This window comes from Silurus aristotelis (assembly GCF_946808225.1).
Source record: "Silurus aristotelis genome assembly, chromosome: 18".
Lineage (NCBI taxonomy): Eukaryota > Metazoa > Chordata > Actinopteri > Siluriformes > Siluridae > Silurus > Silurus aristotelis.
Genome location: NC_139591.1, coordinates 2,213,465 through 2,229,911, shown reverse-complemented (window position 1 = coordinate 2,229,911; position 16,447 = coordinate 2,213,465). Strand labels below are relative to the sequence as shown.

The following is a 16,447-nucleotide window of genomic DNA, read 5'->3' as shown; positions in this document are numbered from 1 at the left end:
GGCATCGGAAAAATTGAATAGGGTTGAGATCTTTTACTGGTACCAGAAATGAGAAGAAAACTAACAACACAACAACAAAGATAGGGTTGTTGCAAATCCAGCAAATTTTAGGAATATGCTAAAAAAAAACAACAACAAAAAAACACAAAAAGTCTACACTTAAACCTTGTGCAGAAGCAAGAACATAGAAGATTGTGAGTTTCACTAAAATTCAATTCAATTCATTTTTATTTGTAACACCATGTTAACACTGTCTCAAAGCAGCTTTACATAGATACTGTGGTGAAGGAAAAACTCCCTGAGATGGCATAAGGAAGAAACCTTGAGAGGAACCAGACTCAAGAGGGAACCCATCCTCATCTGGGTTGCACCGAATGTCCATTTATAGCAGATATACGATGTTGCGTGGTGCAGTGATGATGATCAGAAGCAAAAAGTAGTCCTGAGTCAGTGTAGCAGACTGTTGACAATAACTACAGTCCAAATCCATCCTCAAAGCGCCCGTTCTTACTCCGAAACTTCATGGAACCACCCAAGGCGTTGATGAGAAACCGTTCCGAGCTGCACAGAGTGGCCTCCAAACGAAGGGAACACTATCCAGACGACGGCCTGGACGAAGTGGGAAGATTCACGGAAGGGAGAGGGAACAGTGGTCACTGGAACCTCAGGAGCTCAACTGCTCTGTTATATAACATGAGATAAATATCATTTGTTTTGGTTTAAGGCGTCAACTCAATACTGGTTTTGTTGTAACTTTGATTCTGATTTGCACCCCTTAAAGACCTCCAGAATGCCTCAATAATTAAACCAGACTAAATCAGCAGCCTACGGATCAGTCTGATCTCATTTACCTCTGAAGTTTCAGCACATCTTACATTGAAGCACTTTGCCAAAGTCCAAAATAAAACTTTAAATGATCTCAATGGAACATAATACAGATGCACTTTTCAGACATACTGGAAGAATCTTCTTCTTCTTCTTCTTCTTCTTTCGGCTGCTCCCATTAGGGGGCGCCACAGCGGATCATCCGTCTCCATACCACCCTGTCCTCTATATCTGCCTCTTTTACACCAACTACCTGCATGTCATCCCTCACCACATCCATAAACCTCCTCCTTGGCCTTCCTCTTTTCCTCCTACCTGGTGGCTCCATCTTCAGCATTTTTCTACCAATATAATTCCTGTCCCTTCTCTGCACATGTCCAAACCATCTCAATCTCGCCTCCCTCACCTTGTCACCAAAACGTCCTACATGCGCTGTCCCTCTAATAAACTCATTTCTAATCTTGTCCATCCTCGTCACTCCCAACGAAAACCTTAACATCTTCAGCTCTGCTACCTCCAGCTCCACCTCCTGTCTTTTACTCAATGCCACTGTCTCTAATCCATACAACATCGCAGGTCTCACCACAGTCCTATAAACTTTCCCTTTCATTCTATACTGGAAGAATATTATATTGAAATATTGGAGGAAACCAGAAAACACATTTATCTCGTGCCGAAATGATCACATGATGCATGCACCAATTTAAAAAAATATGCATTGGGCTACTAATCTAATGATCTAAAACCCAGCGTTTGGTTTGCAGTCACGAACTGCTCTCTGGACTGGAGAAGAACCAACCCACGCGCGTGCAGGTGCCAAATGCGCCAATCAAAAGTACAAATAATGGGATAAAAATGACGCTGTAACTGATGCATGGTGATTTTTCATCTCGAAGGGCATCGCAGGGATGTTCTACTTCACTGAAAAGTGTGTGTGTGTGTGTGTGTGTGTGGGCGCTCTCCTCCTCACACACACACACACACACACACACCCTCTCTCTCTCCTCGTGCTTGTGTGTGTGTGCGCGCGCGTGTGTGAATATCAGCTCCTCTAGCGTTCAGCACTGAGTCTAATCACCGAGCTGAGACTCGGAGGAAACACTGTAGCACCGAAAAGCACCATGGAGTAGTTCTTTTTTCCCCTTTGATGGATTGTGCATCCTGGCCGGAGTGTAAGGACACAGCAATAGCGCGGTAAGTTCAAAGAGATGAGATAAGATGAGACGAGATGAGATAAGCCGCGAGCTTGCGGAGGGACGGAATGGCTCGCGCGTCGTGTCGTGCCTCTTTGCAACCTGCCATTGTGCGTCGCGCGCTTCGCGTGTGTTCTCGTTTCCGTGATCGTCCGATCGGCGTGTGCACGAGCTCGCGTGGTTCGTGTAGAGGGCTTAAGAGAAGGAGCTTTATGCACGAGCCTGCAGCAAATTTGGGTTTTTCAGTTCCTAAGTGGAAATTTGCATGTTAGAGACGAGCATGTTTTCCCAGGGAGCTTCCCCTTTGAGACTAAGGAAGATCCACACACACACACACACACACACACACACACACACACACACACACACACACACACACACACACACACACACACACACACACACACACACACACACCTGTCTCTATGGAAGATTTCACCTCCATTTCTCACCTGAAATGTTCAATATTTTACTTTTTTCAATTTTTTATTCCAAATATTTCTTCCCACCTTCTACACACGGTTAAATATGTCCTTCAGAACAGTTCCTTGGTGTTCTCCAGTGAGGGAACCGTTTAATAATCAAGAAAAACCTACATCACATGTAGAATATTTACAATGCTAGAACCATCGATCAGAGAAACCACCTAAAGAACCACTGAATAACCTCTTTTTATTCATCATCATTCGTTCATGTTCAGTCGCTGCTTGACTCACATGTGGATACAGAACCCGTCCCGGGAACGTTAGCTGTGAGTTGGGATGACACCCAAGTGGCACGTGACGTGAGGTCCAACACTCTGGGATTACATCCAGCACGTTTTTGAGAGGTGGAACGAAACCGGAGAATCCAGAAAACCTAGACGGATGAAAGGAGAACATGCGAAACAACAAACTGATAAAAACTTAAGCTCAGGATTGAATCAGAGACTTCAACTGTGTGGATGTAATGCTATTTTATAAGTAATAAAATACATATATATATATATATATATATATATATATATATATATATATATATATATATATATATATATATATATATAGAGAGAGAGAGAGAGAGAGAGAGAGAGAGAGAGAAATATACAATCATGAGAACTGTGTGAGAAAAATTTGTGATGAGTTTTTTTTGGTTGAAGGTCATGTCTTGTGAATGTTTCCACCAATATCTGAGAAATAGAGATTGACTTATATTTGCCGTCCTCTTAGCTACAGAATCTTGCAGAGACTTGGGACGGTTACTTGACACACGTTTGAAGAAATGTCATGAGTATGACGCTCGCGTTCTTGTGTGTACAAAATGTGCATGATCTGGTTAATTTTAATGGCAAATCAACAAGGATTGGATTAAAAGAATGGGGAAAAACTCCATGAGGTGGCATAAGGAAGAAACCTTGAGAGGAAACAGACTCATGTGTGTATAAACAATGTCCTTTCATTGTTGAGGTTATCAAATGTTCAGTGATGGACACCTGAATGCAAAAAAACTGTTAATGGCAACTGTAGTCATTTTATCAGACTTATGTTAATTACAGTCCAAATCCCAACAACATGGTTTATAAATGGAACCCTGCTGAGAACCTTCAAGGATCCAAGTGACACCTTCTTCAGGAGCAGCGAGCGGTCTTCAATGGAAAGGAACTCTGTATAGAGGTACAGAAGGGCATTAGGATGAAACAGACTTGCGTGAAAAGAAGAAAGGGACGGGAACGCTGGAACCTCATGAGCACTTATACTCATTATCATTTCATTATAAGCTCGGAATTCACAAGCCTTGAAATTAGTAGTACATTTCTGTTAAAGTGAGTTGTTTATTTGGGTTCCCTCAAGAACTACTTACCACATGAGTTTGGGTCACTTTTAACATCAGGACTTTCATTTAAATTCCTTCTTGACGTTGCCAAATACAGTGTTAATGTGTTTATTTATTGATTAATAACAGATTAGAGAAAGCAGAGCTCCGTATAGGTCAGGATTGTACATGTTTACACTGAACTTTAAATCCTTTAGCAGTGACAGAATATTTTCTGGTAGGAGATCAGTAGGTTTGTGTAAGGAGTAGTTTATAACAGTCTTTTTTTCTGATAGCTAATGCTTCTGTGATCGTTTCTGGGCTCACGAGATGAGACAAGACACGAGATTGGGTTCACGAGAAAGAGACGGGGCGTTATTTTTACACTATTTTTCAAGGACATTTTTATTTGTTCGACCGAAAGTCACAAAAACAATTCAAGTGCATTTTGAAATCAACTTGTAGCGAACGTCACCTCACTTCTACTTTGATTATGCGGTAAAAGCAAAATATGTTAAATGTTTTGCCACACGTTCATCTGACTGGCTTCTCCTCTGTATGTTTAAGCCTAAGATATTGTCATGTTCTTTTTTCAAGAACATAAATATGCCTGTGTGTTCCTTCAGGCAGGAACTGTGTCTGCTGCAGCTTAAAAGACACGCTCACTTGGAACAGAGGTAGCAGGGACGGAAAGCTATGGATTGGAAAGTGGAGACAGTAAAGGATATAGTGTATAGAGCCGTTTTCTCTCTACCAATTCCAGATTTCGCAGTAGAGAAAATGGCTTCATATGGAATCAGCTGCAATGAGAACCAATGAAAACGTCGCTGTCATTTGGTTTTGTCGTGACTCTGGTGCTTGAGTGTGGAAGGTGAGATGCAAAAGCATTGTCTGTCACGATTTCCCCTTTTTCCGCTGGATAAACAAAACGCTGTCATGCAAACGATTTTAGAGCGCCGTAAGCCTCAATTTAACCCTCACGAGAAATTTTAGCACAGTCCCAACATAACGTTTTAATATCACGAGATCTCGTAGCATGAAATCTCGCGGCATTAAATCTTGCTAATTAAACCGAATGTTGGATTGTAAGTGCCAGAATACTGTAGAGGGTTTTGCACGTTAATATCAGAGCATACATTTTCAAGGATGGATTAATCGTTGTTTCGGGAAGACAAATCTCTAGATTTTGGCTAATCTCAATTTACATACATTAATCGGGCTAAATCAGAAATCCTGCTTTTTGGAGCAGAACCCCGGAGATTCACTGGCCTACACTGTGTCACTGTTTTTTTTGCTCGGAGAACACCAGATTTAACTCAGTTTAACTCTAGAAACGAGTTCTAGAAGAAATCTAACGTCATAATCTGGGTTACAGAAATTACAGAAATCAGGGTTGCAAAATTTCAGGAATTTTAAAGACTGGAAACTTTCCATGGGAATTAACGAAATAAACTTGGAATTTCCAAAATTACAGTTTAGCATATTATAGGGAATTTAAATGTAGTTATTCAAATATCTTGCAGAATAATCTTAGATATACAGTAACATGCAGTAACACAGAATTTATTGACTCCTGCACACAAAATAATGCCAAAAAAATTTCCATCTTGGTGAGTATTTATGTAAATTACATAAATATTACATAAATCTATGTTGAAAACTTCCTTGTGCTCTGTGTAAGCTACTGTGGAAAAAAATTAAACTAACAATTAAATCAAAGTCGAAATATGTAATTTTTAAAATCTTTATTATTTTGCATGCGTCACCTCATGACCAAACAAAATGTTTAGATTTATGATTGTATATAAACGTTTTTAAAAATTTCCCAAAATTTCCAATTAATTCCCCAAACAATTCTTATATATTCCTGATAAGGTTTAGACTTGGAATATTTCAAAAAATTCCCAAAATAAGGTTCCCATGGAAGTTTCCGGAAAGTTTCCAGAAATTAACCAGCAATTTTCTGCTCCTTTGCAACTCGAAACAGAAATGCAGATTAGAACGCTTTGGTAAACAGTTTAGTGAAGTAGTGACCAACCTAGAAACCGGTCCAGAGACAGGAAGTAACAAACTACAAATTCGTTAAGCAAATTTTTCTGGAGTCCGCACTTTATTTCACTATTTATTTTTCCGACAACTTTTTACTTCAACTCTACATTTTTTTACACAAATATCAGTATTTTCCACTTCTTGCATTTTCAAACCAGAATCGTTACTTTAGTTTTAATTTATTTGGTGACATGATCAATATTTTTTCATCTTATTGTGCACCGGCTTTTTCAATCCACCACTGGTGTATCATTTCCTGGCTCTAACACACACCACAGACGCAGACTAGACTACGAAGCTAATAATGAGCACGGCAGAAGGCAGCAATAAGTAAAACGAGGATGAGACAGAGAAAGTCAGTGATGTAAACATGGATAATTTCATTGCTTTTATATTAATATATTAATATGATTTGAGGTTCAGCTACCAGCGTGACACTAAACCAGGTAGTAGTAATGACAAATTTTTACTTAAGTCTGTGTCAGAGCCCAAACCTCTTTACTTTAACTTGAGTAAAAAAGTGCAGTCTTTTAAAACATGAGGATGTGAGTATTTTGTCGGTCTCTGAACCGGTCATTAAAATTTTGTAAACACACAGCGTGTGAACCTAATGAGTACAATTCAATGTAGCGTTTTCTTGGTGGTCATTAGATTTCTTTTCAGGGAAACTTGAAGAGTTCTGCAGGGTTTGTTTATTATAGGGTTTTTGTGTACTAATCTGCTAATGGTCAAGTTTCGAGAAGGAACCCAAACCATCTTTTAAACCATGTGCAGAGGATCACTCAGGGATGAAACGTGATCCTGTGGTTGGGGGTCAACCGTATGTCATGCTTTAGGTTGATATTGATCAGTTTAAGTATTAGAAGGGTTTTAGTTTCAGTTGTATGTAGGTTTTGTTCCTAGCTGACGGAATTCATTCTTGATTAGTCGTCATTTATCCAACTTTTGGTGCAGAAAAATGCTTCTTGTTAAACTGCTAGTCCCAGTCTAATAATTCTATTGCACAATTCCAATCATCAATGATCATTATTAAAATTCCAGTTCTAGAAAAAGTTCAAAACAGTTCTAAAGCAGAGTTAATGACCTCATCTACAGGTATAGAAAACAAAATATTTTTTTGGAATATAACCTTTGACTTATTTTTTTTCAACAGGAATAGACAAATCAGTGTGAGTTTCCAATTAGCCACCTGTGTCCTCTAAAGTGAGTGTAGCTCTTCTGATAGTGGAGCAAAAATAAATTTAGCATCTGTCCATATTGTGTTTGAAATGCCATTTACTCAACAATAATTTTTTGCATATAGAACTGTTGTATAAAAGCAATGTTGCTCTCACATTCTGCAGTTATACTGAACGTTGCAGCTGTGATTACTGAGATTCAGTATCTTCACTCTTTTACCTGTAAAAAGCTCTTGTTTGCTTATACCCCAGTGCCATCATTTCATCACAGACAGCAAGTTAGAAAAAAGGCCAAATCTGCCACAGAGACGTTTTGACATGACATACGTTAAACATACGGCGATGCTGGAACGAGTCGTCCGAGTTGTCTTGAGCGGCACGCGTACTTCAAAAAGCGGTAGAACATCACTGGAAGGTGACGAGAGATCAGGAAGACCTTCGACGAGCTCAACCCCCGAAAAATGGCAAAAACATTCAGCAACTTGTGCATGATGATCGTCGGAGAACAATCCACATGATCTCACTTCTGCACCCACACTACTCGCTAGATTTAGCTCCAGTCGACTTTGCCCTATTCAGGAGATGAAGGTCCAGCTCAAAGGTCGCCGTTTTGACACCATTGCGGAGATCCAGCACGAATCGCAGAAAACTTCCAAGACACATTCCAGAATTAGCCGGAATGCTGGGTGTGCACGGGAACTAGATTTTAAAGTGGTAGTGTGTAAACATAGATAAATAAAGTACTTTCTTGTAAACAAAATGTGTCTTTTTGATACCACCTCATATTTATATGGCAGACGGATTATAAAAGGTTGTAATTGTTGAGGGGAAGTGGTAGCTCAGTGCTAACCGCTCTGGATTACTGATCAGAAGGTCGAGGTTTTTAAGGCCCCAGTATCGTCAAGCTCTTGAGTCCCTGAGCAAGGCCCTTAACCCTCTATGCTCCAGGCATCTGACCCAAGCTTCCTAACCTAAGGTAAAAGTGCCTACCAGGTAAAAGGCACCTTTATCTGGATTTCTGTACGAATTTTCCCGCATATTTTGGAAGCAGGCTTCAGTGTTGGTACATTGTTAATAAGAACTAAAGATGATCTGATCTCTGCTTTTGTGCACGAGAAGAACATTTATGCGAATTTCCCCGTAGCTTTTCCCACACCGGTTCGCTGCATCAAAAGTAAACAAGCACCACAGGGGTTCTCAGGAGTGCATTTGCTAAATTCTTTCTCATTTTCTAAACAATGATTTGTTGTTAACCCCCTTAAAAGCTTAATAATTTGCCATTTTGGCGTCAGTCCAGTTGTTGATGTGTAGGAATATAGTTAATATAAAGCCTCTGTTCCACTGGGTGTGTTGTTTGCATGCAGTATATATGAGGATTAAAACAAGGCGCAGGGTAATAAAATCAAGGTTTCTGACTCAGTAGCCAGCTTAATGAGTGTTGTTGCTCAACATTAGATTTGTTTCGGTGCTGTACAAATGGAAAAGTTCTGCTATCTCAAGCATTTAAACACTACATTAGCATTCATTTATTGAACTCTGGCTAATGTTGTGCTGTCCAGGGCTGTGTTTTCTAAACGAGGTGATTGTAACGGCCTGTGATGTGAAGTTTTGAGCAAGTTCAGACCTTTTGAATCAACTCATTATTTTTTTACTGAATTTTCAATGCATTTTGTGTTTATCAAAATCATTTTCCAACACTGAATCTAATAAAGCAAGCATTTAATGTTTATCTTGCCCCAGGCACCCACAGATTATTTTTTTGTTTGGATGGAAATAGAAAGTACGTAACGTCCTTAACTAGCGTTAATAGCATGTTAATAGCATGAGGACATTTGGGACATTCTATTGATTCACTTCAGCACATTTTCATTCATCAATAATTGACATTCAGACAAATTATTTGCATAACATGGCTGTACCTTCAGTGTCAATCAGCATCACAATATAATAAAAAAAAAAAAAAGAAAAAAGTCTTGAGATTTTCAGGATATTGGGATGATGCTACTTCTTGTTCAAACATCTGACCATTCAGACTATTTCATAGGAGTTATTGTGCTGAGAAAACTCCTGAAAAATAGATGTTTCAAGCACGAGGTGATGAATGGGTTCACACCTTAATGCAATAAAACATCTGAATTACAATAGATTTTGAAGTGGGGTTTGATGGTTATTTATACGTGTTAAGGAATTTAGCATAAACATGAGCATGTTATGGCAGACAATTTTTTGTCTGGTCACTGTGCATTTGACCTTTTCTTTCCATTCGGTATATTTACATTATAATATACTAGGGATGTTAAGATTCACCGATTCGCATCAGTGCATCAGCATAAAAGTTATTGATGCATGGATTTCAAAAAGTGCGCATCAAACTACACCACGCTAATGTACTTTACACAGGCTTTAACGAAAGACACGTTACACACGGTATAACGGGTGAAATATGTTGCGCTTCCTTTAGGAGCATAGCGGTATTTTGGGAATAGCATGCCAGAAGTGAGCTATACCTTCACCCAGACTCAACGCATTACAACGGCTTGTATCTAAACAGTAGCCGACCAAGAAAGTCATTGTTCACTGTCTTCCTCCTTCCTTTCACAACTATTTCTCTCGGCAGTTTATCTTTTGGCATCGTCGTGCGTTTAAAAATCACCCGATGGAAGTTTTTTCTCCCGATGCCGTGCAGCTCAGAACACAGGTGAGGTGTGTTTTTTCGTTTCCGTTCGGAAATTTCATTGGTCTAATGTTATGGCTGCGGGGTTCAAAACGTGGGAAAAACAGTAGCGGCTTATAGTCCGGTTTATAGGCTTATAGAAAAATACGGTAATTATACTTTTATTATTAAAAAAAAAAAGAACAATTGTGACCGATATTTTATATGTAGACTGATTTCTCGAGTGCGCTCTCTCAGCACCGCTGCTGCTACGTGAATATGATGCATCACAACACTACAGAGACCCTCCTGAGAGTCACATAGAATACAGATTAACATGGCAGAGGTAGAGCTGCATCTTCCTGGAGACAGAACAGGAAATTTTTTAGTTAACTGTTTGTGAAATGGCCATGCTTTAGAAGTCAGAAGGCATTTAGGTAAATTGATGATTTGCTGTCTGTCTGAACCCAAAACAATTTAACTATTTGTACCATATTGAACTGCATAACATTGTGTTGAATGGAAATCGGATATCGCATCGTAATAGGGGGTGAATCATATCGCACCAATAGCTGCTTCATATGTATTTTTAATGTTTCGTGTCGTTGGCTGTGTGTCGGTTCAGTTATGGAGATGCACATCCCTAATATAGAGTGTCAGTAGAACACAAATGGCATCCCGACATAGCTTTTGTTGTGTTGTAAGTAATAGCGCAGGGACTTCTGAAAGAACATGTTTATGTAGTGGCCCAGTCGTAATAAAATCCCCTCCAGTCGTATTGGAAATGTGATAAACCCTGTATGATCTAATGCTCCTGGAGTGTGAAGTCCAGTACAGCATCTCCTAGACACCGGATGATTAATGGCACCAAGTCTGGCACAATAGCAGGTTTTACATATCCACGAGAACCCTCTGTTCTATCTCGCACTCTAATTCATCGAGGCGGTTAATGTAAAACACCTCCGTCAAGTTTTTAATTACCCAGCACCTGAAGTGCACGTGGGTTGCTGCGTCTCATTTGCAGAATGCTTTTCCCAGGCAGGTGCCGACTTCCCAGTGTGAGTCAGTAATGGATTTTCTCCTATTGTTAGATCGTGCTGAATGTAAATAGATATTGAAGTGCAGAGGTTTCGAGGCGTTTTTGTTCGTGTGCAGAGCTTGGCATTCATGCCAGCCAAAAAAAGATTTCTGCTCGACTGCCCGAGTCCCTCATTAGTATGCCTTCATTTTGTAAACAGGTCAAACGGATGCACAAAGCATTTCACAATATTTTTCAGCTGTCCTGGAACTAATTAGCATTTTTTTTGCGTATTAGAACAAAAAATATTTTTCTTTTTTCTTTTTATAGCTATAATTGCATCCAGTAAAGTTCCTTCATGAATATTATCCGATATTTATGGATTCTTGAACCAAGACCCTGAGCTAATCTAACATACTCTGCACTTTATATGCTATCTAAAGGTCATCATTTGCACTGGTGGACAAATGGTTTTCACAAGTTTAATCCTGCAACCGGCGGAAGTGAAAACTTCATTAAAATATAGGACTCACAAATGAGATAACAGTGTTATTCATGGTGCAAAAAAAACCCTTGAGAACGGTGAATCTGGTGTGACTGTTTGGTAGAAATTGAATAATTATTGTGGAATTGGTCTTTATTTTAAATGTGCGAAGTTTATTTATTAGAATGGATTTCTAGACAAAGACTCCCGGAGCAGGAATGCGATGGAAAACAGTGCTATACGAAGCAAGTAAGAGAACAGTGCAGCACAAATGCTGTTATATAACTCGACACCCAGTTACCTCACATTTAAACACTTCATTGAGCAAAAATAAAGACAGCATCCAGGCTTGAGTAATGTCTTCACATGCAACAAGCAAATGGCAATTCGGTCGACGATGTGAACATGATGTGAACATGATTATCAGGAGAGGATCGAGGCTGAAGTCTGTGGCTACATGATTTCGACCCAACCATGTATTCCCCATAGTTTTCCATAAGACATTCGAACATGTTGGGGCTTTGACTTGTCCATTTTGCTACCTGACTCATCAAATGTATGATGATATGGTAATCGTGATGTCATGCTTGCCAACATAGACTGACATATACATTGTTATTAACCTTATAATGACTTCATTACCACAGCCAATACCTCAGCATGTTCTAAATGAATCAATATTCATTTACTGATTAACAGGGTCCCGCTTGACTAATTGGACAAAGTCAAATCGGCCAGTGGTCCTCCATGAGGTATTGTAAGTTACCCAGATACATGGGTACTGCTCCTGAGAAATTCTATCTCGGCCATTAGGGGACAAAACGCCTTTTCTTCTTTTTTTTTTTCTTCTTTTGGCTAGGTTGTCCATGGCAACCCGTTGAACCATCTGGTAAAAGGTTGTACATTTTGGCACACTGATTTTAGAAGGTCAGAGGTACATTCTGACCAAATTTGGGCCAAGTGCTTTCAAAATTCCAGCCCCACCATTGGGTATAATTTGAGTTCAAATTTTTGTTTCGGCTCATAAATTGTGAAATGTGTGTCTCTGAAATCACTGGTTTTAGATACATTTGTCTCAATTGATGTGCCTTTAATTTCAGCCCAATTTGGATTTTATATAATAATGTTTCTTATACAATTATCTGACCTTTTTTAATTACTTCAAATAGGCCAACATAAAGTGATGCTTTCCATCATTATTATTAGTAGTACAATTCGCAATATAACTCTCAATACATTAAAATGAAATCTCCCCAAATCCCACATGGTTTCCCAGATTTAACTGAAACTGACTTACGAACCTCAGTGGCTATGATTGTGTGCTAACTGCTATCACATTACGCTAATGGCAGTCAGGGAGACTTGCTGATTCGCTGGGTTTTAGATGACATGTGAGTCATGGTTTGTCCCTCAGGAGGCAGCTTGATCACACAGACAGAGACAGAGACAGAGACGTAGGAATCCTCTAGAGAGTGACGAAGAGATTTCAAGATGTGTGCTGAAGTTCAGCTGTCCCTTTTGTAAGCATATATGGCTTACTCTCAGCCAATCAGAACAAAACTACTGCAGGAAGCTGTAATAACTAATCATTCCACCAAAAAACTTTAAATTTAGTTTTCTATTTTGTATGTAAATGCTTCATTACTAATTTCAGCTGGCTAGATTGTTGCTAGCAAAGGTTTTTATGTTTATTTGTAGCCTGATTAGCCAAACGCAAAAATACATACATAAATCTGAATACAAACTTCAATCTTGCGAGCCGAATGCAGCATTAATGCAGGGTTTGGGATGATAGCTAATGAAATCATTTTTAATTGTGTTTAATTTAGCTTTGATAATCACCTTGATTATAAAATGGCATAATCTGAACAGAATATACAAGTAAAACCTTTTTTAAACACCTTTAAGTGTATTTTATTGTCAAAGTAATTACCTCACAAACAATTATGCTAATAATAAATCGAAGAAAAATGATCAAGGAATTCATTTTTAGCAATTTTAAGAATGTTAATATTGTTTAAATCAATAAAAAAAAAAGAATTTCCTTGATGCCATAAAAATTCACAATTTATCCACAATTTCACAGGGTTCATAGCTTTGATAAGGTTTCTACTTGGAACTCCATCTGAAAAAGAAAACCCTCTTTTGAATAGAATCTCAAAGAATCCTTAAAAACTTTTTTTTTGTTATAATTGTACGATTTCTCTGTATATATTTGTTTTTAATTCGATATTTGGTTATTTATTTATAATCTTGTATGTTGAAATGTCTACAGTATTGTAGTAAAGTGAAGGAGAGATTATGTATAAGATGGATATTTGTAACATGGACGTCGTCTTTCATTCAGCAGATGAAATTCCCATGATAGACTTTTAGCATGAATCCAGCTGTCTTCAAAGTTCCTTATGTTGGTCAAAATTCATTTCAGTGACACATTTCTTGAGAAAGCAGGGCCGTAAATTCATACCCACAGTCGAATGAAACTAGATTGAACATGATGAAGTGAACGTAATACTGTTTTTTTTTTAAATACTGTTTACGATAATGTGAAAAAGATGCCGTTCTTCCTTTACATGAACAACAAGCCGTGTGAAATCCTTCCTGGACAGCTGCAGTTTCTTTTCCCAGAAGGATTCAATACAAATTGATCTAAAGCCAGAAAACAACCACAATTATTATTATTTTTTACATCAAAAGAATCATCCTGTTTTCTCAACATGAAATTTAAAACCTGGAAGTCATGTTTTAGTAAAGCTAAAAGAAAAGAGTGTGTAAATTAGTAAAGGACAGAATGGCGTGTAAGTTCAGATGTGAGCTGACACATCTGGCATCCTAAGGTTGCACCAGCTCCAGTTTTTTCCCACCTCATGAAGATTATGAACCTTCAAAGAAGTAGCTGCTGACCATGCAAACATCCTGAACCATCTAGAGACGTACCAGTGCCATTTGGTTTTCACTTCATGTACATTTTGGACATTGGACCTCTTTGAGTGTTTAAAGGCTTTGGCATGGAGAAGCTGGTGTTGGATATATGATGATTGCAAATGTTGAGCTATTTTAGTAGCTCCTGGTTCCAGAAGGTCGACTGACTGTATTAGGACATTAATCATAATTTCGCACTACGGTGGTGATCACGGTGGTTCTCATTCTCCGGTGTTTTCATTGTTTTAAGATTTATAATCACACTCTTGATGTCACCCAGGTGAGGATGGGTTCCTCTTTTGAATCTGGATCCTCTCAAGGAGTTTTTCCTTGCCAGGTTTCATCATCAGGGATAAACAAACATCATTCAATTTTAAGTTCTGTAAAGCTGCTTTGAGACAATGTTCATTGTGAAAAGCGCTACAGAAATAAACTTGAACATCCATCAACACAGTTAATATTAAAACATCTACCTGCTGCACCTGTGCCAAGGACCTTTCAAGAAATCATGAAGATAGTAGGCATAATGTCTGATGACTCAGATCAGCGTTAGACACAGTCACAGTTACTTACTGGGTATGTGCTTTCATCTGAAGTGTCTTAGAGTCTGTCAATGACTTTTTGGTCAGATATTTCCTTCTAGGTTTTTCTAGAAATGGGTCGTACCTACTGAAGTGATGTGCTGTGTAAGAGATAATTAATAACTTATTAAAAATGAGCACCTGAGATTTAAAATGACACCTACGACACATTTCTGTATGTTTTTGTTCTATCAGCATGAACTGTTGTAAAAAAACTTTCTTTCGGCTGTTTTTACGCTGGATGCTCTTCCTAACGCAACCGCTTCCCATTCATCCGGGCTTGGGAACGGCACTAAAAGTGGCTGGGGGTGGTTCCCTGACCGGGGATCAAACCCGGGCCGCAGCGGTGAGAGCACCGCATCCTAACCACTAGACCACCAGGGAACATCAGCATGAACACAAGAACCAGACTATGCGAGACAATACAAGACAATATAAGCAATATGAGTATTAAATAGGAAAATATACAAAATATATTACAGATCAGTACTGTACATAAAGTGTGAGAGTGCATAGTAGTGCAAATAGCAGTATTGTGCGTAAGAAAAAAGAGGTTACTTTAGAACATTTTTACAAAATACAGCAGTAACAGTGTGTAACATATGGGGATGATGTGATGACTGACTGTTCTATAGATAATATGTGCAGTACTTATAGATATGAAGCAGGTCATATAATTAAGGTCAGTTGGTAATGAGGGTGATTGCTTGGGGAAAGAAACTGTTCCTGTGTCTGGCAGTTTTGGTGAACAAAATTCTGTAGCTCCTGCCAGGAAGGAAGGAGCTGAAAGAGGTGTGAAGGGTCAGTAGTGATTTTTCCTGCCCGGTTTCTGGTTCTTGTATGGCCTGGAGAGTGGGCAGGGGAGCACCAATGATTTTCTTTCTGCTGGTTTAACTGTTTGCTGCAGTCTGTTCCTGTTCTGTCTCGTTGCTGTGCCAAAACAAATGGCGATGGATGCGCACAGGACAGATTCAATGACTGCAGTGTAAAACTGCATCAACAGCTCCTGTGGCAGACCAGACTTTCTTAATAGGTGTAGAAGTACATCCTTTGCTAGGCCTTTTTAGAATTTTAGGTCTTGGGAAATGGTAGTTCCCAGAAACTTGAAGGTCTCCACAGATGACACAGGGCTGTCGGATATTGTGAGATGGAGAAGTGTTGAGGAGTGTTTCCTAAAGTCCACAATTATCTCCACAGTTTTGAGAGTGTGTTTATCTTTAGGTTGTGCTGACTGAATCATAGCACATGTAGCTTCACCTCTTGCTGATATTCAGACTCGTATAAATCTTGTATTTTTCCAATGAGTGTAGTATCATCTGCAAATTTCAGGAGTTTAATAGAAGTAGGGAAAGGACACATCCCTCAGGATCACCAGTGCTGACTGTCTGAATACTGGAGGTAAACCCATTCAGTCTCATCTGTTGTTCCCTGCCTATCAGGAAGGTGGTGATCAACTGACAGATGGCAGGGGGTATAGTGAGCTTTGGGAATTTGGAGTCAAAAGTTTTATTTTTTACAAATTATTGTATTAAACGCCGAACTGAAGTCGACAAACAGAATCCAGACAAATGGCCCTGAGCAATCAAGGTGTTGGAGAATGTAGTGTAGTTTTCTCAGTAGGAAAACTGTAGGGGATCCAGCAGCTGCTCTTTTACATTCTTTAGGTGGGCCAATACCAGCTGCTCAAAGGTCTTCATGATGACAGATGTCAGAGCGACAGGCCTTAAGTCATTCAATCCGGTGATGGACCTGT

The 16,447-nt window shown here is 39.1% G+C and overlaps 1 protein-coding gene across 1 annotated transcript in view; it reads left to right on the top strand.

The window, feature by feature from the left end:
• The first annotated feature begins 1,768 nt into the window (after nt 1-1,768).
• The window catches only part of plppr1 (phospholipid phosphatase related 1), a 40,990-nt gene continuing 26,311 nt past the window's right edge, over nt 1,769-16,447 (top strand). The window contains exon 1 of the mRNA XM_083568009.1: nt 1,769-2,019. The gene's annotated coding sequence lies outside the window, so the exon portion shown is untranslated. The remainder of the gene's footprint in view (nt 2,020-16,447) is intronic.